This window comes from Pogona vitticeps, chromosome 3 (assembly GCF_051106095.1).
Source record: "Pogona vitticeps strain Pit_001003342236 chromosome 3, PviZW2.1, whole genome shotgun sequence".
Taxonomy (NCBI): domain Eukaryota; kingdom Metazoa; phylum Chordata; class Lepidosauria; order Squamata; family Agamidae; genus Pogona; species Pogona vitticeps.
Window position 1 is genome coordinate 174,639,816 of NC_135785.1, and position 24,026 is coordinate 174,663,841.

At 39.9% G+C, this 24,026-nt stretch overlaps 1 protein-coding gene across 3 annotated transcripts in view; it reads left to right on the forward strand.

Annotated features, from left to right (window-relative positions):
- The window catches only part of GABRG3 (gamma-aminobutyric acid type A receptor subunit gamma3), a 401,625-nt gene that overhangs the window by 15,189 nt on the left and 362,410 nt on the right, over window positions 1-24,026 (forward strand). The gene's annotated exons all lie outside the window — the stretch shown is intronic.

The window sequence follows — 24,026 nt, forward strand, 5'->3', positions numbered from 1 at the left end:
AAAAGTTCATGGACTTACAGAACAGAATTAGCTTCTAGTTTCCTCAGAGTAAACCACCCCTTCTTATTTGTTCTTCTCATCTGGCACTTACGATCTCAATAACTCAATCAGAGACACTGTTAAGAGAAAGAATAAAAGTTTTATTTGCTCACAGTTCTGAATATATCAAAAGCAGCATATTGTATAAAAATAATTACTGGTTTCATGAACAGAACTTAACTGACTAATGAGTTGACTCTAATTGACATCCACAAAGCAGCCCCCCTGAGGAAAGATCTCCCCGGGCATCTAGACTCACCAAAATAACTTTAGCAGCTGTCTTGAGGAGAGTCAGAGGAAGCATCTCTGTGATTTTGGTTTCTCTAGGTGCCTGGGGGGCATTGTATAGCTGAATAAATCAATGAATCAAAAATCGCTTAAAAAATCATTGATTCATATTTGTTGGGGCATTGATTCATATGAATATGAATCAATGAATTAGTGATTTTATGAATGAATTTAGTGATTCATTTTTTAATTCATGCCCATCTCTACTCTAAATCTAATTTATAGTTGATTTAGAATAGATCCATTCAATTAGAAATTCCACTTAGTCAGTGGGATTTGTATAAATGTTGACTTACTATTCAGAAGTTTATTACATGCGTTTATTCTAGTCAGGACTTGAATGAAGCAAGAATTTACAAATTTATTATGGCAAAATATGGACCCATTAGAGACTGAAGCCATGTTGATTGACAAATTGTCACTTCTAATAATAAAGTCTGTAATGTCTAGTTTGACCCATTGACCTCACTAGTCCAGAGTCAAATGGGCAGTGAAGATAAGAGAAGCTTAGCAACCTAACAAAAAAAAAACCCACCATAGCTAGATTAGAAATGCTTCTGTAGCATCTTAGCAAACAATGTGGTCATAATATGCTGGATGGCTCAATGGTATGGGTATCTGGCTGTGGAGCCAGAAGTTTGGAGTTCAATTCCCCTCTGTGCCTCCTTGACCCTGTCCCTTCCAGCTTTGCAGTTCTAAGATCCTTCTTACATAGCTGGACCAATATACAGGGATCTGTAATGACTGCTTGATCAGAGTTGCTTACAGTCAGCTACAGCCAGTTCCATGGAAAAGTAGTGGATATGGGATGGTAAAAGTGGTACAGCTGCAAATAATTTCTTTCAATTTGTATTAGGCTAGTTTTCTAGATGTTTTTAATATTGCTATACATTTAGTTCTATTTTAATATTAATATTTTAATTCATTCAGATTTTGTTCACCCCTTTTAAGCTGTTGAGTGCTGCCTTGGGTTGCTCCATTGGGAAAAGGGTTGGCTTAAGATAAGATAAGATTAAAAAAGATCACCATGTCTAAATGAAGGTAGGATGAATATAAGGTACAAGAGAAGTACAAGACAAAAATTAGAAAGCTGTTTGCACACCTAGTTTCTTACGCCTCTGATTCAAGTTATGGGTGTGGTATGTTGAAGGTCAACTGGGCACACAAAAGGGATTTGTGCTGACTTTCTTTGTGAAAGTATAAGTGCCTAGACATAGGAAGATGAATAACATGTGCCACCGCTCTGCCATGATGCAATGATAATAAACAGCAATAGCGTGCCTATGTCAAGGAGCTACAGCCAGCCCCGTGGAAAAGCATTCTTTTCCTTTCAGAGATGCTTCATTTTCATGGGAGATAATGTTGCTCCACAGTTACTAGAATGAACTCTACCATTAGGCTCTTTAAGGCAGTAGCCTTAGGTAATGGTAGCTGATGTTAACTTGTTAGAGGGCAGAACCTTGTGCCATGCCGCCTGTCCTTCTGCCCCCTAAGCTGGTCTGCTGCTTTTAGTGGCAGGGCTACTCTGTCAGTGCTGAAGAAAGATTAATTTTCCAGTCCAGCTATCTGGGGTGCACAGAATAGTGACATCTTTCCTTGGACAGCAAAATGTTTTAGGTTAGCCCTGGCAATCACAGGCGAACTGCTACTGGTAATGTTTCCTTCCCTGTTTGTATAACCTAGCTTCTTTCTGTAAAACGGTTACCAAATAATTTGTCTCAGTGCCATTTTTGATGTTGTTTTGTTTAGGAAAATGTCATGTTTCTCCAAACAAAGACAGTAATATTTCCAGCTTATTAATATGCAGTCTTGGAAGCTGTTTGACATGGACCAAGATCAAGGCTCTTCAGATTACAGCAATAACATGTTTCAGAGCCAGTAAAACAACTCCAACAACATTTCTGGGTTGATATTTCATTTTATCATGTACATCCTGTCCTTAGGTCACTAACTTTGAGAATAAATCATCTCTCCCACACAGACCCTGAATGAATGGATGAAATTATATTATGATTCCGCAGGGGGACAATCTAATCATAAAGTCAGTTTCCATAAGATTATCTGTGGTGTCGCATTATCTCCCACATGGAAAGATCATCCATTGGCAAAATAATTCCCATTATCTCCCTGTATGCATCCATAAATCTTGGCTTACACCAAGGAGTCAAATTATTTGACGTTTCACATATTCTAACAGACAGGAGAGAAAGAAGGACCATATGATTCTGAACTATATCAAGGTTTTTAAATGACTCTAATAATTTTCAAGCTGTTTTATAGATGTATAAAAATATCTGTCTGTACACAATATTTGGGAGGAAGGAAGAATAACCTTTGCAGATGTGATAGCACACATGAATGGGGAACATACTGCCCTTGGACCAAATGTAGTCTTTCTTTCTTTCTTTCTTTCTTTCTTTCTTTCTTTCTTTCTTTCTTTCTTTCTTTCTTTCTTTCTTTCTTTCTTTCTTTCTTTCTTTCTTTCTTTCTTTCTTTCTCCCTCCCTCCCTCCCTCCCTCCCTCCCTCCCTCCCTCCCTCCCTCCCTCCCTCCCTCCCTCCCTCCCTCCCTCCCTTCCTTCCTTCCTTCCTTCCTTCCTTCCTTCCTTCCTTCCTTCCTTCCTTCCTTCCTTCCTTCCTTCCTTCCTTCCTTCCTTCCTTCCTTCCTTCCTTCCTTCCTTCCTTCCTTCCTTCCTTCCTTCCTTCCTTCCTTCCTTCCTTCCTTCCTTCCTTCCTTCCTTCCTTCCTTCCTTCCTTCCTTCCTTCCTTCCTTCCTTCCTTCCTTCCTTCCTTCCTTCCTTCCTTCCTTCCTTCCTTCCTTCCTTCCTTCCTTCCTTCCTTCCTTCCTTCCTTCCTTCCTTCCTTCCTTCCTTCCTTCCTTCCTTCCTTCCTTCCTTCCTTCCTTCCTTCCTTCCTTCCTTCCTTCCTTCCTTCCTTCCTTCCTTCCTTCCTTCCTTCCTTCCTTCCTTCCTTCCTTCCTTCCTTCCTTCCTTCCTTCCTTCCTTCCTTCCTTCCTTCCTTCCTTCCTTCCTTCCTTCCTTCCTTCCTTCCTTCCTTCCTTCCTTCCTTCCTGAAGCATCACAGTACAATGAATAAATATAACAGATAACTTTCACCCAATAACAGGCAACAACAAGAGCACATAGGGCTGCTAACATCATGTTTTCCATAGCACATGTTGAGGGGCACAGAGAACACTGATGCAGACATGAAGTTGTCTGCTCTTCTCCACACTTGTAAAGAACTACAGAGTGTGAATGTTGCATTTTCTTAGGTTCACTTTGATTTTGCCAGCTCCACTCCATAGCCTTATTAAGTGACTTCCTAGTAATCCAGTTCTCCATATGGCCAGGGCCTAATAACAGTAGTAGTAATAATTCATCCTTTATTTTTGAAGATGGTATCTCCATCAGATTTGTTGTCCGGGGGAAAAAGACAAGATTTGAGTGGTTATGTTTGATGGACACTGAGGTGACTAACTAGCCCAATACAGATCCTTGATTTTGTATCTCTCTTCCTTTGTGCATCCTTGATTCATTTTATTTCCTTTTTTCCCCCTGGGATTCCCTCCATTTTAAGAGATGGAAAGTTCTTTCTTTTCACATTATCTTCCTGGCAGTCTCTCCTGTTCCTTCAGGATAGGTAGATATTATTTTAAAAAAAGCTTTTCCTTAATCTGGAGGGGCAGGATAATAGCCCAAGAGTGGATGAACCTTTGATGTAGATGCTTTGAGTCTTTCACTATTAGCTGCTACCTCTTTCCATATGTCACTGGATGCAGTGCCTATCAGTATCAGTTGGTTTCAGACACCAGTGATGATTCTGCAGCTTTCATTGAATGCTAACTCTACCTGCTTTGCATGGGCTGAAGTATAACACACTGGGCTGGTGTACTCACCTGCAGAATAACATATGGTCAGGGCTGTAGTTCTTCCATTTGTGGTTGTGTGCCCCATCTGGTTCCTGATAGCTTTTCAAGAATATTGTTTCTTGTGGAGACATTTTGCTTTGTAGTTAAGCAGTGTTTCTGAGAGGTCAACATACAATCCAAAGTAACATGTAGCCATTGGGGGTTAAAAAAAAAACAGTGATCTAATGGATACTGTTCCAGGTAACCTAAAGTTTCCAAGATGCCTGCTTGTTTCTCAGATGGAATAAACACATATTTGACTATTAGTAGGGGTTGGATTTAAGTTGATTTCTATCATAATAGGCACAAAGTTCTTCTAATGCCTCTGTTAGAAGATGTTCTACCATCTGAAAACTCTCAGACTGTGTAACAAGCATAAGATGGTCAGCATAAATAGAAATTTTGATGCCTTGAGGGAGTGGTTGATTATAGATGTTAAACATAATAGGAGCCAGTACATTGCCCTGGGGCAGACCGTTATGTGTGTCCTCCATGGGCAGCATTGCCCTTAGAAGGTAACACAAATTCTGCAGTTTTGCAAAAGGATTGCTATTAGTTCATTTAATTTACAATCCTCAGTGACATGGTAGAATTTTTGCAATATTAGTTGATGATGAATAGTGTTATAGGAGGCCAAGAGGTCAACAAAAGCTGTTGTTCTGTGCTGTTGAGTTGGAACTGACATACGGTGACCCTAACAGGGTTTTCAAGATAAGTGAGATATTTAAGGAGTTGTTTTACCAGTTCCACTCCCCCAGTGAGTTTCCATGGCTGAGTGGGGATTCAAAGCTTGTTCTCCAGAGTCTAGTCCATCACTCTATCTATTACACCACACTGGGTATCTCAACGAAGGCTACCCTGTGATATTCCTAGTTTCAAAGCCATCCTCAAGATGTTGTATTAAATGTAAGATTTCTGCTATACTATTCTTTCCAGGTCTAAAACCAGCCTGTTTTGTTTTTAGGGATGTTTCTATTACTTCCATGAGACAAGAATAATCATTCCCACAACTTGTTATGGATTTGTGTCAGATCATGTGCTTGATGTCACTCGAGCCGATATACATCTTTATTCCATCATCACTCCATTCTCTCCCTTTCCTTGCACTGTCAGAGGATCTGAGATTACACATATGTGTCTGCAACATGTATATGTTTGGTATATGTTGTGTAAGAATGAGTATGAGAGAAGCTATACAGTGTTTTCTTGAAGTGGGCAGAAGGCGAGAGATTGGACAGAATCTAGGGTTGGATTTTCAAAAAGGTGAAAGCAAGCCTGACTAGCAAATGACCTCCAGGGAAGGGCATAGCTAATGTCTTTTTTTGTGCTTTTCTGAGATCCTGCGCACAACAGGTGAGAGAAAGCAAGCCTGAAGACTAACACAGAGAGACAAGATATTGATTCACCTAAAATACTACCCTTACTGTTACTCAATTGATTTCATGGCTGACCTGGCAGTAGGGACTTGGATGTGGTGTTGGGGATCCCTAGGTTTGTTTGTTGTAGCAATGCGGTATTTAAGCATTCATGCAGAGCTTCCTTTGTGAGGGGCTGGTCAGAAATTTATGGACACCATGAAAACCATTGGACTATAGACATTTCTGCTAAGCCATCACCATGGCAGAATGCATGGTGTTGTGTTGATTCAGTCTTGTCAGCTCTCTGAGATGAAAGCAGTCTGAGGGCACAGGAGCTGTGAATAACTTTCTTCTTGTGGGTTTGTTAAGCTATCGACTGATAGACATTTCAAATTCCTCAACAGATAGAGATGGGCTGATCCCAGAGACAGATGCTTCTGGATGGTTTCCTGCAAATTGCTTGAGAATTTTCCTTCAAAACCAGGAAGCCATGGTTAATTTATGACAATTATTCTCAACCTTTGGTCCTCCAACTGTTTTGGACTTGAACTCCCAGAAGCTTCAGCCAGCTGGTCAATGGTAAGGAATTCTGAGAGCTGAAGTTCAAAACCATTAGAGGACCAAAGGTTTTGATCACTAATCCAATCATTCCTAAGCAGGCTGTCTCATTCTGTTTCCATGGAGGCTAGGATAGTGAAACAGCAATAATGATAGCAAGAACATGGGTGGAGGAAAACTCAGGAGGAGTGTGACTGAGCACAAGGTAGAATCCACTTTAGGGACAGCTGATCTTGCCACCACTCTCCATTGTAACATACAGATTGAAGACAATGAACTCTATATTGGACTGCCTTTGAAAAATGATTGGAAACAATTTTGGAAACAAGTGGAGTCCAAATGCTTTTTGGATATGCCAGGTTATTAAGTAGGAGTAAATGATCTGAGAATTGGATCCTTACTGAGCCAAATGCTGTAACAGCGAGCTTACAGTTTTCCTGGGATCAGCTCAAATGCTATATTGGCAGTCTGGGCACCTAGAGGATCCCATATCAGGTGGCATATGGGAAATGGAAATGAGACCTGCTCAATCCTGAGAAGGAACTGATATTCTATGTGACATTTTCTTTTATCTTTCTTTTTATATAAATATCATAAAAGAAAGCATTGAGGAGAGAGGAGGAGAATGTGTTTAGCATTTAAATTCTGTGTGCCGAAATGCAACCTTAGGAATTTTTTTTGCTACTTTAGGATGGTGCATTGTAACATTTATTATGGCGGATTGCCCAGCTACGTCCATATCTTGATCGGGGGGCCCTCACTACTCTAGTACATGTGTGATCGTAATCTTGAGATTAGACCATTGTAACGCACTCTACGTGGGGCTGCCTTTGAGGCTGATGCGGAAATTTCAGATGGTCCAGAATGCGGCAGCCAGGCTACTTAGTGGGGTGAGAAAACACCAACACATCTCCCCCACTCTGGCTGCTTTGCACTGGTTGCCCATCCATTTCCGCGTCGACTTCAAAGTGCTAATGATCATTTATAAAGCCCTAAACGGTTTGGGACCTCAATATTTGGCAGATCGTCTTCTCCCACCCAGATCTACCTGAATCACCCGCCATAGCCAGCAGGGATGGCTGAGGGGCCTGACATGGAGAGAGGCTCGAAAGGAAAAAACTAGAAACTAGGCCTTCTCGGCGGTGGCCCCTTGGCTGTGGAACGCCCTCCCAACAGAAATTCGGCTGGCACCCTCGCTGGGTGTTTTTAAAAGACAATTAAAAACTTGGCTATTTAGGCAGCTCTTCCCTCCAGTCAGCTAAGTCTTTTTATTTCTTCTTTCCTTATCTTACCCCATCTTGGTAATTTTTTCTTAAATTAATTGTCTTAATTAATATAGTAATTGTATTTTTAATGATTACATATACATTATATTGATTTTTATGTTGTAAGCCACCCCGAGTAGACATGGTCTAGAGGGGTGGGGTATAAAATAAATGAATGAATGAATGAATGAATGAATGAATGAATGAATGAATGAATGAATGAATAAATAAATAAATAAATAAATAAATAAATAAATAAATAAATAAATAAATAAATAAATAAATAAATAAATAAATAAATAAATAAAACTTTAAAGATTTGACTGGCTTCTATATTTTGATAAAAAGGTGAAATAGCTACATACTATACATTCTGCAATGGCTAAAAAAATGTTGGCTTTGGCAATTGAAGATTTTGATTAGGTATTAAACCCAGTGTTACTAAACTGTTTGCCAAAAACACAGAAATATTGCTCACTTCCCTTTTTTTAATAGCTTTTTTTAATAGAAGCACATTCTGCAGTTTTAAAATTATGATTTAATTACTGTCCACATTAAACCATCCTTTTAAAGAAAACTCCTTTTGGCTACTAAATTAAGGCACACAGGAAATGGATGGATGGATGGATGGATGGATGGATGGATGGATGGATGGATGGATGGATGGATGAATGAATGATTGCAGTTATCTGAGTTTGGATAGTTATTTAGATTAAGGCATAAGCATATCTATAACACTGAATCCTCTCTGGATTGGAATAATATGCTTGTGTTTCAGGAGAGCTAGCTCTTACAAGACATCCTTTGATAAAGGTTGCTTGTAGTGTTTGGTTTATATCACTAGTGTCACTGTAGTTCTGTTTGCACAGCTAACAGTCCCATAGCAGCAAGTGTCAAACTTCCTTGAAAACAACCATCCTTTAATTATTCGCGAAGGCTTTCACGGCCAGGATCTAATGGTTGTTGGGGGTTTTTCGGGCTCTTTGACCGTGTTCTGAAGGTTGTTCTTCCTAACATTTCGCCAGTCTCTAGCCAGCATCTTCAGAGGACAGGAGTAGCACTCTGTGCTCTGGTGCAGTTTGTTTGGGAGTTGAGTATTTATAGCTGTGAGGTCAGCTTTTGTCCTTTTCAGAAGATGGGTGATTATGGTGATCAGTGTGTTTTTGTTCTGGGTGCATTGTTGTGATAAGGAGAAGAGATTATCGGTCACTGTCATTGATGGGTGTCGTTAGCTAGTCTTTTGTGTGTAGTGATCACCAGTCCTTGTGGCTGGGTAGAGTTCGTTGACCTTTTGCAGGCTGTATTTTTCAGTGATGGGAGCCAAGCTTTGTTAAATTTTAAACTTTCTTCCTTTTTGAAGCTCTGCTGGTGTTTGTGGATTTCAATGGCTTCCCTGTGCAGTCTGATGTAATGATTGCTGGTGTTGTCCAATATTTCAGCATTTTGAAACAGAATTTCTTGTCCAGCTTGTTTTAGAGCAGTGGTCCCCAACTTTGGGCCTCCAGATGTTTTTGGACTACAACTCCCAGAAGCCTTCACCATCAGCTCTGCTGGCTGGGGTTTCTGGGAGTTGCAGTTCAAAAACACCTGAGTAACAAAGGTTAAGAACCACTGATCTAGAGGACCAAGGTTGAGGACCACTGTTTTAGAGCATGTTCAGCTACTGCTGATTTTTCCAATTATTTTAGTCTGCAGTGTCTCTCATGTTCTTTGATTCTGGTGTGGATGCTTCATTTTGTGGTTCTAATATATACCTAGCCACAACTGCAAGGTATCTGGTATATTCCTGGAGTGGTGAGGGGGTCCCTTCTGGTTCGAGTGATCCCCATGTGAGCCCCAAACAAACTACTGTGAGCTTGATTTATGATGTTCTCCCTGTATTTACTAGGGACCACTAATTGCTTTCGGGATTCGCCCCTTTCCTCTGTATGGGGTGGCTAACGTTTCCCTATACAAAAGGTCTTTAGGCCTGCAAAATCTCTCAGGGCATTCAGGAGACAGTTCAGTGGGTGTTCTGGCTGCTTCAAAGCAACCCCCCCAAGCTAAAGTCTTCCTTCTGCTCCTGGGCAAAATCATTTTTATTGGGACTCTTCAGGAGGATGAAATCAGCTTCAGCACCACTATTAAGTTGGTTATCCAAGGAAACCTCTGTCTCCAGGCTTCTATCTGATACTATATCAGTCTCAGCTGGATAGGGTGAGCATGGAAGCACTAAAGCACTCCTGACATGCTCTGTTAAGTCCCAACTAAGTAGAAAAGCTGCTGGTATTTCATCTGAAATGGCTACCTGCCACTTTCCAGACCAATTCCTATAGCCTATTTGAATCTCAGTCACTTTTAACACCTCAGTTTATTTCCCAATCCCTTTTAGGGTCATTGTTCTGCCTGGAATTATATCCCAGGCTATCAAATCAGAATGTACTATGGAAATTTGAGACCCTGTGTCCCTTAAAGCAATGTATTTCTTTCCTCCCACAACTATCTCTTCACCAGCATTTCTGAGAAGGGTATTGTCATTTCTAATGTAAAAACAATGTATGACCGGGGCTTCAGGAATGTACTCCTCCTCAAGATCAGTAGAGGCTGTGGGTGTCATGGAAACAGGTCTCTGGTTACTGCTTCCCTCAGCTGATTCTACTTGTTTTAAACAATACACTTTTTTTTGGTTTGATTATCACTCTTCCCTGTATTAGGTTTATTTCACACACACTGAAATTATAAATGGCCTGGCTGTCCGCAGTTAAAACATTTATAATTCTCTCATTCTGAGGAGATCTGGCGAACTTTGACTCAGGGTTTATTGGCTTTGGCAGACTAGGCCTTGGCAATTTAGGTGAAGTACTACTGTGGCCTTCTCTTCCTGTTGTTTTGCTGAGGTAATTTTTATTAAAGGGCTTCTTATTGTTGTCCCAGTTTGGTCTGTTAACTCTTAGCTCTGAGAATCTGGGGTTCCTGTACTCATTAATATAATCTGCCTGTTCACCTGCTTCTAGTAGATTTTTAGGATTTTTGTCCCTAAATAAATAAAGCAATTCCCCAGGTAATATGGAGTAAAATTGTTCTAACCCAATCAAATTCTTCATTTGTTCTAGAGAAGTGATCTCCTCCCTTTCCATACACTTCTCAAGATATTGCAGCAGTTTAGCTCCCAACTGTGAATAAGATTCCAACTGCCTTTTAGTAATAGAGCAAAATTTTCGCCTCAGGTGTTCAGTGTTAATACAAAACCTTGAATAAACCATCTTTTTATACGTCTCAAAATCTCTGGCCTTTTCTAAGGGCATCTGTGAATATAACTCAGCCAAATCTCCACTTATTTGAGCCCTTTCATCATCTCAAATTTCAAAGTCCCAGCAGGCGCGCACAAAAGCAATGAGAAAAGATTCAGGACAATCCCCTCTTTTATATTGGGGATACTTCTTAAGATCAATTTTTGAGAGAATTCCCCCTCCAACACTGTTGTTATTGTTAAGGTTATAGTTTGGAGCAGAAATTTCTAATTGTCTCATCTGTAATTGAAAGTCCATTTCCTTTTGACATAATTCCATTTGTCTAGCCTCAGCTTCAGCTTTCATTTCTAGTTGTTTTTGCTCCTGATCAAAAGCAATTTGTCTGGCCTCTTGCTCAGCTGCCCTTTGTCTGGCCTCTTGCTCAAATGCCATCTGTCTGGCCTCTTGTTCAGCTCTGAGCTGTAGTTCCTTAAATTCTAATTCCTTGGCTTTTAGCATGAATTCCTGTTCCACCTTCCATTTTTCAAATTCCCGGGAGCTTAATTCTTTTTGTTCCTCTGAGGCACCCTCATCACTTTCCTCCTGTTCTATTTGAGTTAAAAGGTCACCGCTTCCCTCCATTTCTTGAGGTAAAACCTCAGCCTGAGGACTCCCCCTTTTGGTATATTTAGGTGGCATATTTACTTCTGGGATGATTAGTACAGAGTGTTTACTGATTTTAAAAGGACCTGTCTTTCTTCTTTTACTTCCAATCACTAAAATAGTTTTATTTCAAGCAATGGCTTTCTCCTCTCTTCCCTCAGATCTGCTCTGACACCTGGCTCCTGCTTTTCTCACAAGCGCTCTCTAAACTCTTAGAGCCTTGAGCCTTAAGCTAGCCCACTGGGTCTTCAAATCATGAGGTAAAAATACAAGAATTTTCTTTCATAGTCGTTCCCTAACTTAGACCCCCTCCCCAGATCTGGGTTCAGAAGCCTCCACCACTAACCTTTTCCCAAAAGCTCTAGTGAGGAACCAAACTTCTTTACCACAGACCTCTGTCTAAAAGGTACCCTTGACTCAAGAAAAAAAATCTTTTTTAAACTCAGGCTTGGCTGGAGTTCTTTGAGTCCAAACTCAGGCTTCACTGGATTCCTTGGTATCTCGCCGCTGGACACCAATTGTGGCGTTTGTGCCCCTTGCTTGACCATCCAGACACAGAGTACTCAAAGGCAAACAATCCCGTCTTTTACATTGCTGCCATTAGGTGATCATTAAATCACCATTACTTCAGGAAGATGAAGATTCAGGTCTGCACTTCAAAGTCTTTTAAATATAACTTTTGTTTATTGATTACAGAAATTGATAGTGATTCATGAATATCTTCTTTAGGTAAATTTATTATTAACAACAATCTTCTATTTGATAATACACTCCTAACTCTAATCACTCCTCAGATTTCCCCAAACTTCACACTCCATCCCCTTCTCCACTCTCTCACTCTATTCATCTCTCTCTGACTGACTATCTCTCAGGCTCTGCCTCTTATAACTTCTCTCTTGTCTTCGCCTCTCAGCAACATGAATATGCACGGACAATTAACACAACAGAACATGAACCATTGATATAATAAAGGGGGACTCTACACATATAATCTCTAGTTTATTTCTAATTTTGTTTCCTGCTGTCAGTAAATTCATGCATTTGCCTGAAGGAGGAGGTACTTCTGGATAACATTTGGATTTTGGATTTGCAGTAATGGAGGAACAATCATTTGTTTTTCTCTGTTTTCTTCCTGAAACTGTGTCAATTCCTGGTACAGTGAGGTTTAAAAGCCTGAAGCCTGTTCCTACTTTCTCTCTTAGGACTGTAGCCAGAGGCAGACTCTATGGAGTAACATCACTTACTTTTTCTTTTCCATAGCATCCCCTTTTTTGATTTGTTCACCATCTTGTGGCTTTGGAGAACTTGAAAGCTTGGCCAGTATTTTGTGACCTCTGAGGTGGTCTAATGAGTAAAATGTGATAACTTAACCCAAGATGGATTTTGATTTTTTAAAAAATTTGGGGCAACATGGTTACCCTTGCTTTTTATGAAATACTTGGAATCTCAGATGACTCTAAGATGGAGGGATATATTCTTGTTTTAAAATGATGAGCTATGGATAGTGATCATGGCCATAAGACTACATTCACGATCAAGCTGTGACCAAGAGTATCCACAGGAATGTCTTCTAGTAGATTGGTGGTATATGATTGTGCATAACACATATCACTACAGCACCATGCATCTTTCAGTGTATATGAAAATAATAAATACATTCAAGGTTCCAGAAGGAGTCTGTAGAACCCCTGGGTGCAATTGCGACAATTTCTATCTTTATATTTTCCTTGTACTTTTTCACTCAGTCAAGTGTCTCCCCTCTCTAGAACCTGTAAAAAACTTTGTCACATCTTGCAATAGCTTTATGCTTTTAACAGCTTTCTGTTATTGATGGCACATAATCTGAATTACACAAGAACCCCTAGACAAAAATCAATATTGTGTTGATTAAAAATGAAACATTAACATGCATATATAAGGTAGATGGGGAAAGCACTGATGACTTACATCTGAGTTAACAGTTGGGATTAACCTAGTTCTGATTTCTGCTGTTTATAAGAATAATAACCAAATCAATAACTGTATAATTGAACAAACAGGCATTATAGGTGACATGGAAACATGTGTTTTGACATTATCTTCATCTTTGTAATACAAGAGTATTCTGCTTAATTGGTTGCCAGCATGCACTGTTACACAGTATGCCCATTTCAAAATACTGTACATATTAAATCCCACCTTAAAAAACAATAACAACCATGCATAAATAGTTTGGGCAAGATAAGAGCCATGCTCAGTTTAGTTGCTACTAAGGAACTCAGCATACATTTTAATTTTGATTTAGATATCCTAAAAGGATTGACCTTAGAACATCTAGACCAATCATGCGCCTTGTAGAATCTCAGATTGTTTTCAAGGATTGTTTAACCTTGTGAGTAGTCTAGTAATTCAGCTTTAATGGTGTTACATTAACCTCTCAGAAAAATAAAACACCAAGTCACATATAGTATGTGTTTTTATCAGCTTTTGGCAAGCGTGTCTGAATTTATCTGATGGCACTAAAACTGTGAACACTATCACATTGGGTGGGCCCCATGTTTTTGCCCCCCATGAACTACAGAATCGAACCCTCATGCACCAGGATTGGTCCTCTGGATTCACATTTTCTTTCAGAATTCACACAGAACTAGACCTACAAGGTGGACATGCTGTGGCACTGTCATCTTATTAAGCAATGTCCCCCAAGTTTCAGCAACTTGCATCACAGTCTTTTTTAAATTTAAAAAAGGGCAAAAGAGAAGCATCCATCATTACTGCTGCCACTATCACTGAAAAAGGCACAACAAATCTATTATTTTTTTGCTCCTGGTTTTTCACCTAGTCAAAGTTCCATTCTGTTCTGGAGACAGACTGTGATGCAGAGAAGCAGAAGTCACATGCGCCGGTTGGGTTGTCCTATTTGGAATGGACACTGGAAATTCTCATTAGGGTCAGAAAATGAAAGAACTGCATATTAAATACTATGATCACCTTGTAAACTTATTGCTAACCTGCAAGAGATTTCTCTTTGGGGTTTAGAAGTACCCCACAACACACAAATGTTGTTTTTTCTCTCTTATGGTTAAATTTCTCCAGGGGGAGGAAATAACCTCCAACAAGACCAACAAACTGGATCAAGTGTGGGTCACATTGTGTACATTCCCTGATAATTAGCAAGCATGAGGAGTATAGAGAAAGAAGCCAGCCAGAACAAAACTCAGATAAACATGTACAGTACAGGCAGGTTTCAGCAGTAGAAACACTACAGATGGAACATAAAGATATAAAAATGAATCCAGTTTAAGAGAGAATTCTAGAATCCAAGATGACCGAAAGAAGTAAAGGATGGCTGACTGTCAAAAGGAAGTGAAAGATGTAAAAGAATAAAAACAGAAAATGAAACACTAACTACTTTTGCTCTGAAAAGATCATTAAAGATTGTATTAAGTTCCAGTGTGGTGAACAAGGTGAAAAGCAGAATGAAAATGATCACAAGTGAGTTAACAGTATGAATTCTCAAACAACTGGAACGTTATTCAAAAGGTTCAAACATAAAGTGCAAGAAAAGAAATGGAGTGATACATGGAATAATGATCAAGAGAGATGAGGTTTGTCCCTTCCCAGGTATAAGACAAGAAATAATGGCTTGATTAAAGAGAAAAGGAAGTAAACATGGAAAGATGAACTGGTGTGAGAAAGGGGGCACAAGAAGCCTCCTCCTGCATATGTGTTGTCCCATGTGTCCTGGAAAAAAAGGGGGACCAGATGGAGAAATGGGAACCAGAGACTGAGAGTGGAAAAAAAAACATTCAGCTGAGAGAAGTTAGCTTACCAAAAATGGAAGAAAAGATGGGAAAAGAGGAAACGTTGGGTGAGGAGGCGGGGCCAACAAAGAGAGAGATCTATAAAGACGGAGTTAACAGGAGGGAAAGAAAGAAGAGTCGGGATGGACTGAGAGTAAAAAGAAAACAGAGAAGGTCCTACTGGAAGGGTGGGAATGGACAGAACTGGAGAACCCATGGACAGGGAAGATGGAGAGGCTGATGATTCTTGAGGAAGAGGTTGGGAGAAGAAGGAGAGAAAGAGTACCCTGAAAACCCCCTTACTGAATGGAGAGAAGGGAGTGGAAAAAAGCAAGAACAAGCCTGGGCCCATGAGGAAGCCAAAAAGAGAGAACAGAGAGGTGGTGGGAGCTTCCCCAAGCTGAGGGAGATCTATTCTCGTCAGGACTGGAGATCCAAGAGGAGATGACAACTTCGCCACCCCCTGTCATTGTTGCTGCCACAAAGGTGTACAATGTAGGAATGTAAGAAGGGTGTTGTTGATTAAGACTAAAGGACAACCTAGCTGAACACCTGTGGACTTGAAGGCAACTGCCCCTCTTCCCTGACCCCAGTGGTCCCTCTGTGGCTGTTTCTAATTCAGGCAGTAATATTCAGAAGGAGATGAAAAATCTTCAAAGACTACATTGAAGGAAGAGAGATGTTTAAAGGAGGAAGGTGGAAGATGTGAGGGAGACATTAGGGGATAGATTGAAGATAGAACCGGGAATGGAAATGTCTTTGATAAAAAGGTACGGGGCAAAATGAAAGGCAGCACTGAACTAAAGGAAATGGTGAAAATCCAAGGGTACAACAAGTACTGTACAGGTATATTTATTCTCATTAGTCCTTAAAGTATACACATTCTGAGCTCACACGCTGCTCTTCAGGGGAATTCTAATATATTAACTCAATTAGTTGCACAAAACACTAAATGAGGTTGCATTTTGCAAGCACAAACTGTTGGTTATATATATAAAAGTTTTACCAGAGCAACTGAAGAAGATGAAAGCCAAAACATATTACTTATATACTTCTGCAGGAAATAGAGGCTATAAGAGCATAAGGAGCTACTTCATATGGAGACAAACATGAGTTCATACGATTACGTGACACCTCTGAGCAGTTTTCCAGTGTGCTCAGCAGAAGTCTTTTCGATTACCATTTAACTCATGGCTGGGCAACATTTGAAGGCCCAGGGTCCATTTTGCACTCTTCTGGGCTATGGCTACCAGCAGGGCTAGTGGGAATGGGACTCTTGAGACCATTCAACTATTGCCATGTGGTCCTCAGCTTTCTTGGACCCTAGTCTGGACCCTCTAGGCTTGCTCTTGCTGCAGAGTGTAATTCTAGGAATCACTGTAGCCCCATTCAGAGGTTACCTACACAGTTTTGTTCAATACACAAGGAGGGGAGCACTTAGCTCTGCCCCACCCTGTTACTCTCCTCATGCAGAAAGAAACAAGGCTGAAGAGGTTATGCCTGTGCATGGCAACATGGCCTTTTCAGACCTCTTCCTTCTGTATGAAGGAAGCAACTACAGATGGGAGTGGACTTAGGTGCTCCCTCCCTTGTGTAACGAACAGAACTAAGTAAGCAACACCTGAACAGAGTGAGTATATGTATGTGAGAGAGACAGAGAGATAACAGGAGAATGCAAGGGAAAGGATGAGGTGGTAAAGTGCAATGAAGAGTCATGTTATACTGCAACATGGAAAACTGTCGACTTTGGGACTTGGTTTTGTCCCCCACTGACCCATTATTGCTCAACTCCCCCAGCTGAATGGCCATTCATGGGGAAAAGGTCCCCCTGCTTCTTCCCATTGGTTTCTTCTCTTGTCATGTACTGATAATGCAGGTCCTGAATTACTCCACTATTATACAGATTACTGGTATGCATGGTGGGGTGAGGGGGTATCCTTGCTGGTCCAGAACACTTGGCCGGGGCACAGGGTTGTGACCACTAATTCATGTAGTCAGGTACTAAAAAAATAAGTATATGTTCTCCCCCCCCCTCCCCCAGTTTTGTGTAAATTCCTTAATCCAGAGAGGGAGGGAGGGAGGAAGGAAGGAAAATTGTGAGGCATATCTCCTGTATTTCCCATGGGCTTTCAATTAACAGAAAATAGATCAAAGTCATAGACAACTTTTATGTAATCTATTAAATGCTGTGTCAAAGAATTTAAATTAGTAAGTGTAATACTCTCAAATCCAGGGAGGTTCATACAGATCTGTGCTAGCATAAAGGGTGGCAGGATTTATCCCCACAATTTTTTGCTATAAGATTTATACTTAGTGGAAACTGTCAGATATATTTTGTCAGCTTTTCAAATAACCAGGGTAACCTTCATTCCTGTTTTCATGAGTTTCCTCAATGGCCTTCTTAATTAACACCAGGCTGTTTGGATCTTACTACATATGTGACTATTAGATAACAGCTCTAAATATTTGTCATTTGGTGTTACCAGATGTCAGTCTGGCATGGCTGAAATTTGGACACATTTGCTTTTCCTCTTCTCTTGCCTTTCCTTTACAGAAAATAACCAGTCTATATCTAAAAACAGTTTCACAGAAGTTGATCTGTGAACGTTGATACACCAGTTGACAACCTTTAATCACTCTTCTGCTTATAATACACATATAATTCTATGATTGCTGACAGTACTTCCAAACTATTTTTATCTGATTCCTCTGATAAAGCAGCACTGGAGACGATCCATTTAAAATATGACTGATAGGTTTATGAGAAGAGCAGGAACATTTTGCCTTCCCACCCAGGTATTAAAATTGTGGGGAATGACCTCTGTTTAACGAAAGAATGCTCCAAACATCAATAATAATAAAAAAATCATGGATACTACTAATTAAAAAATGGTAATCTCTGAATTAGCTTTAAAGTTTCTGCTGCTGTGGTGTTTTTTCTTCACCTCCTAATTTGAAGTAAAAAATCAATGGACAACAGCTTTGTATATACATATAGCTGGATCCTTGTAGGGCACCACAGCAGAACTCACATATCACACCTGCTTCAGGTCCTATCAACTCTCTGCATGGTCCTACAGAGCTTATCATGAGGAGGGGGCACTGGAGGCACTCTTGGCCCAGACCATATTTTTCTGAGGGTCAACCTTGGGCTCATTTATGTCTTTCTAGTGACCAGAACCCCTCTGGTTATTTACACCAGCAGTAGCACAGACTGCAGTGGTAAATTGTTGTTAATGAATCATTGCTTATATTCCTTGCTATGCCCAGTTATGTGATCGGGCATGTGATGAAGAATACAAGCTGAAACTCCTTAACTAGGAACAATTTGTTTCAGTGATTTATGCCCTTGCACTTAATGTTGGCAGAAATAAACCAACAAGACTTATGGCCAATATATGGCACCTTTTAGTAGAATGTGAATACATCTCTATTCAGAAACTGAACTCAGACAATCAGACAAATGGGTATAAGATTATAGCCTAACAGTAGCCACCTGGGTTAAAGAGGAAGACATAAATATAAATGAAAACAGGTCCACTAACGCTGTAGCACTACACATCTTGTTTATAAGCTTAATTAGTAGAGGAAAACACAAGTGAAAGTTGATTAAACAGAACACAACTTTGGCCATACACTTAAGTTGATGGACAGCTTATGGCCCTTCAAGCCAATTATGGCCCATTGGTAGCTCAATAAACTTCATGTGATTGCTGTCTGCCTTATCCTACAGATAACACCTGTGATGCCACAACTATTAGAGGAAGAATACCCAAAGATGAATATTAAAAAGGTAGCTTCACATGATATGTGCAGCATAGAGATGGTGAGGACAATACAATAAATAAATGCTTAGATTCCCACAAGAATTTTTCTTGGTTCACCTTTGTGGCCATAATATATGGTTGGAATGTTGCAACTGCTTTCGCAGGTTCCATGTATTGGCCTTGACTGGATAACCTGAAGAAAAACATGAATAGTTAGTATGGGATGTGCTTCTGAACACTCATATTAGTTACTAGGAACACACAGTCTCATAGGCATCCTTCAGTCTCGAGAGACTATGGTAACATGCTCTGTATTGAGAAGTGTCCTCTCCAGAGCATGAAGCCTGGGTAAAGTAATATGGAGGATAGGCTGTTAACCAAGCAGCAGATCCCCCCTCTACACGTTGCTGAAATGGTCCAATGGAAAGGCAAGAGCCAATACAACTGGTTCCAGCAACGTCACAGGAGTTGGCAGAACGACACAAACTGCCTTCGGGACTCCAGCTCCGGATTTTGCCTCTAGGTTAACTCCTGAAGCCTTTTCCATGAGTGGATATAACCACAAGGCAGTGGAGGTTTGAAATTGGAGTTTCCTTCTCCTAGATGGGCTGCCTTCCATGGCTGACAAGCCCCACCTACCCGGCCTGCTCTCTAATAGTGCGGAAGTATGATCCGACCCTTAAAACTTTCCTGCCTCCCAGGTGTATGCAATGCTAATTGGCTTTCCTATCAGAGATAGAGTCAGAGAATTTGAGGATTTCGCGTGCCGTTGGGTGTGTGGTCCTGGCACACCCTCATTTAAGGAGGGAAAGCCTCACCTCCTAGGCCATGCGGTGTGTGTGTGGAAAACAAAAGAAATCCAGCAAAAACAAACTCCTCAGCAAAATGTCCATGCAGACAAACCTGGTCTTCAGCCTTAGCTCAGTCTCCTAGGGAAAAGGGCCCAGGTCCTTGGACATCCTCATTTAAGGAGGGAAAGCCCCACCTCCTAGGCCATGCAGTGGGGGGGGGGGGACAAAAGAAACTCCTCAGCAAAATGTCCATGCAGTGGCAGATGGCTTTATCTGTTATGCTCAGAGAAAGTAAGTTTTACAATTTATTTTTAAGACAGCTGACTGAAGATTTTTTTCATATCTAAAACTGGATATTTTTGTCAGATTGTAACAACAACAAAAGTTTTTTAAAAACCAAAGGGTTTTTAAAAGAGATTTAAAAACCAGTACCCAGAATTTCATGCTCAAGTAGTTTTGCAGCACTAAAGAACAGTGGCTTCCAGACAATTTGGGAGCATTAATTAGAATCAGAAATTCAAATTGAATCTAAAGAACAGCCTTGGATCAATTGGTGCCCTGGCTTTAGCAATCAAAACAGGAATCTGAACTCGGCTGAATAAATACCGCTGATTAATGTAACTCTGATTGTAACGCCACTGAAGACAAAAATGGCACTCTTGCTGGTGGTGGTGTGCTTAAGAATGGAAGCTATAAAATGAAATAATTGAGGAAACTCTAGACATCTGTAATGGGAGTAATTTTAGAATGTATTACATGGACCAAAAAAGTCCAGGGCAGCCAAGTTAATATTTCTCTGAATCTTAAAAGCCATTCTTCTTTGATAGGGGCAATGTGAACTGCCTCACAAATCTTATGTTGAAAACAAGGCAAGGGACTTGCAGGATGGGAAGAAAAAGCACATTGTCATAAGTATCGTTTCCATTAAAGATTGAAAGGAAAAAGTGGTCGCAATGACCAGATAGGCGGGGTATAAGATAGATAGATCTTTCATTTACTAACAGCTTGTCAGGGAATACAAGGTCCTGCAAAAGGGATTTTCCAAATTCAGGGTGAGTCTATCATTCAAAGTTAGGCACAGTGGGTTGCAGAGGGCTGCTCCAGTTTCAAGGCCTGGCATGTTCTGATTAACAAGGACAATTGACATCATCTGTGATTCCCCATAAACTTCTCTCTCAGTTTAGCTGCAGTTTTGACAGTGGTGAGATGAATGTTCCCCATGGTAATATATAGTTATGAGCTATCCCTGTTGTAATACAAAGTATTTATACTGTATTAGGTTGTCTTGAATGGCTCATTAGAACCTATTAAAAAAGCCTTTGAGAATACGTAGAACCTATTAACTTTATAAAATACCTGCTCTAGGTAAAGGTGAAAAGTACTCAAGCTGGTTTGTTGGATAAATACTTCAAATACTTAAAGATGGTCATATAGAGGAGGCCAAGGCTCTGCTCTTGATCACTGCAGAGTGCAGGGCATGTAATAATGGGCTCAAGTTACACAAAGCCAGGTTTCGGATTAATATCAGGAAAAAACTTCTTAACTTGTAGATCAGTATGATAACAGAACTAATTACATTGGGAGGTAGAGGCATTCAAGAGAAAATTGGGCACCCATCTGTCAGATCTGCTTTGATTTGGATTTCTGGATTGAGCAGGGGATTGGACTCAATGGCCTTGAAGGCCCATTCCAATGCAATTATTCTATGAAATACATGTAAATATATTTTATTTCAAAACCCCAAAAAGAACAAGCCCCATAACTAACTCCTCATTTTGTACACCATCAGCAGAACCAGAAATAAAAAGCAGTGGATAAAAACAACTAAAGAATCCTGTAATTTGATTTTATAAAAGAATGTTAAAATCTATTGGTTGTGTATACTCATATCACAAATAAGGCTTACTCCTGGGTAAGGGGACACAGGAAGAATTCATGGCTATAAGGTGTCACTTTAACCTTTCAGCATCAGTGGCATTTAGTATGGCTGCATATAATGTAGATGCATATTCAGTATCAAGAATAGTGGGCTACTCTTCCTTTTTAAGATCCGAGGTCCAAATATATCATGTTGATCACAACAGTTGCCACTCTTATTGGACAACCACACTGAAAGGAAGTAAAAGGTCTGTTCTCACAAAACAGTCATGAAAAATAGTGACTGCAGGTTTGACCCCATGGTACAAAAACCCTACAGACATTGAGTGCATTTGCATTACACAGCTAGTTCAGTTTCATTCCACTTTAGCTGCCATGACAGCTTCCTAAGGAATCCTTAGAACCTGTAGTTTGATGAAATACTTAGCATTCTCTTCCGGAGAGCTCTTGCCTACTCTCTTTAACAATTAGCTCAACTGCTATCTTCAAGTACTACAAAATTGAAATGGCTTAATCTTCAATGCCTCTCTTCTCAGGTGTTTCCTAAGTTACAAATCCCTGGTTCCTTAGGACAGAGCTATGACAACTAAAGGGTGTGTGTGAAAATGACATAACTGAGTAGTGCAGACAAGTCTCGTTCTCTTTTTAAAATGACAACTGGGTATCTATGCCAGCTAAGCAGGTGCCAGAGGGCATGGCTAGAAATGAAGTAAAACCCAGCCAACCTAGCAATAAGATAGCTGTACCTTCCATTTTCTCTCATGTACTGTTTTTCTCCCCCCTCTGCCTCTTTCTAGCCCTTCTGCTCGTTTAGTGTTTCCCTCCTTTCACTTTTTACCCCACATGTCAGGTAATTGCAATTCTATCTCTCTCTCCTCTCTCTGTCTTTCTCCATACATACATACATAGATACATAGATACATAGATACATACATACATACATACATACATACATACATACATACATACATACATACATACATACATACATACATACATACCCTGGTTCCCTGAAAATAAGACCTAACTTGAAAATAAGCCCTAGTATGATTTTTCAGGATGCTTGTAATATAAGCCCTACCCCAAAAATAAGCCCTAGTTAAGTGAAACCCCACCCTCCACCACTGTGCAGCAACCAGAAGATGACGTGACTGTATAAACCTTTGAACAGACATAGATTGTACATAAAAAAATTAAGCATCCCCTAAGAATAAGCCCTAATGTGTTTTTGGAGCAAAAATTAATATAAGACCCTGTCTTATTTTTGGGGAAACACATACATGCATAGATGGACTTAGCAAAGTTACATTGCAATAATATCATAAAACATGGGAATGGAGTCACTTTATTGTTATTCATGTGTAATATTTTCTAGCTACTTGAACATTACTCCTAATGCACATTTTTTGAGCCACTGAGTGGAAGTTTTCAAATGTTATGCTATTGTCTTAGCAATCAGAAATTTTTTTGGGGGGGGGAGGGAAAGTAATGAAAAATAACAAAAAAGAGAGAATCAAGCAATGTAAGAAATTATTCTTTCATTGTTGTAATCGTGAATGGAAGTGAATAACTTTTAAAACACTGAATTAGTTTTACAAAGTAAAAAAAGGTCCACAATTCTATTGTTTGCTTCAATTCAAATCTCAGCTGAGAATTGCTGTAAATTGGCAAGCTGCTGCAAAAATAACACATACCAATTGTGTTAACCTGGTGAGTAGCAGCAAATATCTACACTGTCTTCTTAACTTGAATCAATTTGCAGCTGCAATCTGTGATTATAATATTATGTTTGATTAATTTTTAAATTGTATTCTGGTCAGTAAAGATTAAACTGACAGATCAATTATTACTTTCCCCAAAATAACTTCCTGAACCCTGATTGGTGGCCAGACATCAATATTCACAACACTGACCTCCCTCTCTGTGCTGGGAGGGAGGTCAGTGTTGTGTCAAGATACCCTTGGCAGAGTTTGGAAATTTATTGGTTTAAACAATCTCTAACTCGATAGCAGAAAAAGGTCAGGGACCTAAAGAGCAGAATTACCTTCAAGACTCTCCAAAGTAGATCACACTTTATCGGTTATGTTCTCCTCAGCTGCCACTTACTGTCTTGATAACTCACTCAGAGACAGAGATAACAGAAAGAATAATAGTTCCCTTTACTCACAGTTCTGACTAGATCAAAACAGCATATTGTAGAAAAATAATAACTAGTTACATGAACAGAACTTAACTAGCTTCATACTGACTGCATGACTACAGACTGACTGAATACAGACAGCTGACTGACTACATAGCTGCTTGATCTGTTCTATTTTAAGTAAGGAAACTTTTTATTCTTTCTGTTATTCATGTATCAGAGTGACTTATTGAGACTGTAAGTGCCAATTGATGAGAAAAGGAGTGGCATTCTCTGGGGAACTTGAAGCTAATTCTGCTCTGTGAATCCCTGGACATCTGCTGTGTAGCTAGAGATGTTTAACCAGATCCTACAAACCCTGCAATAGGTTCAAAATTCTC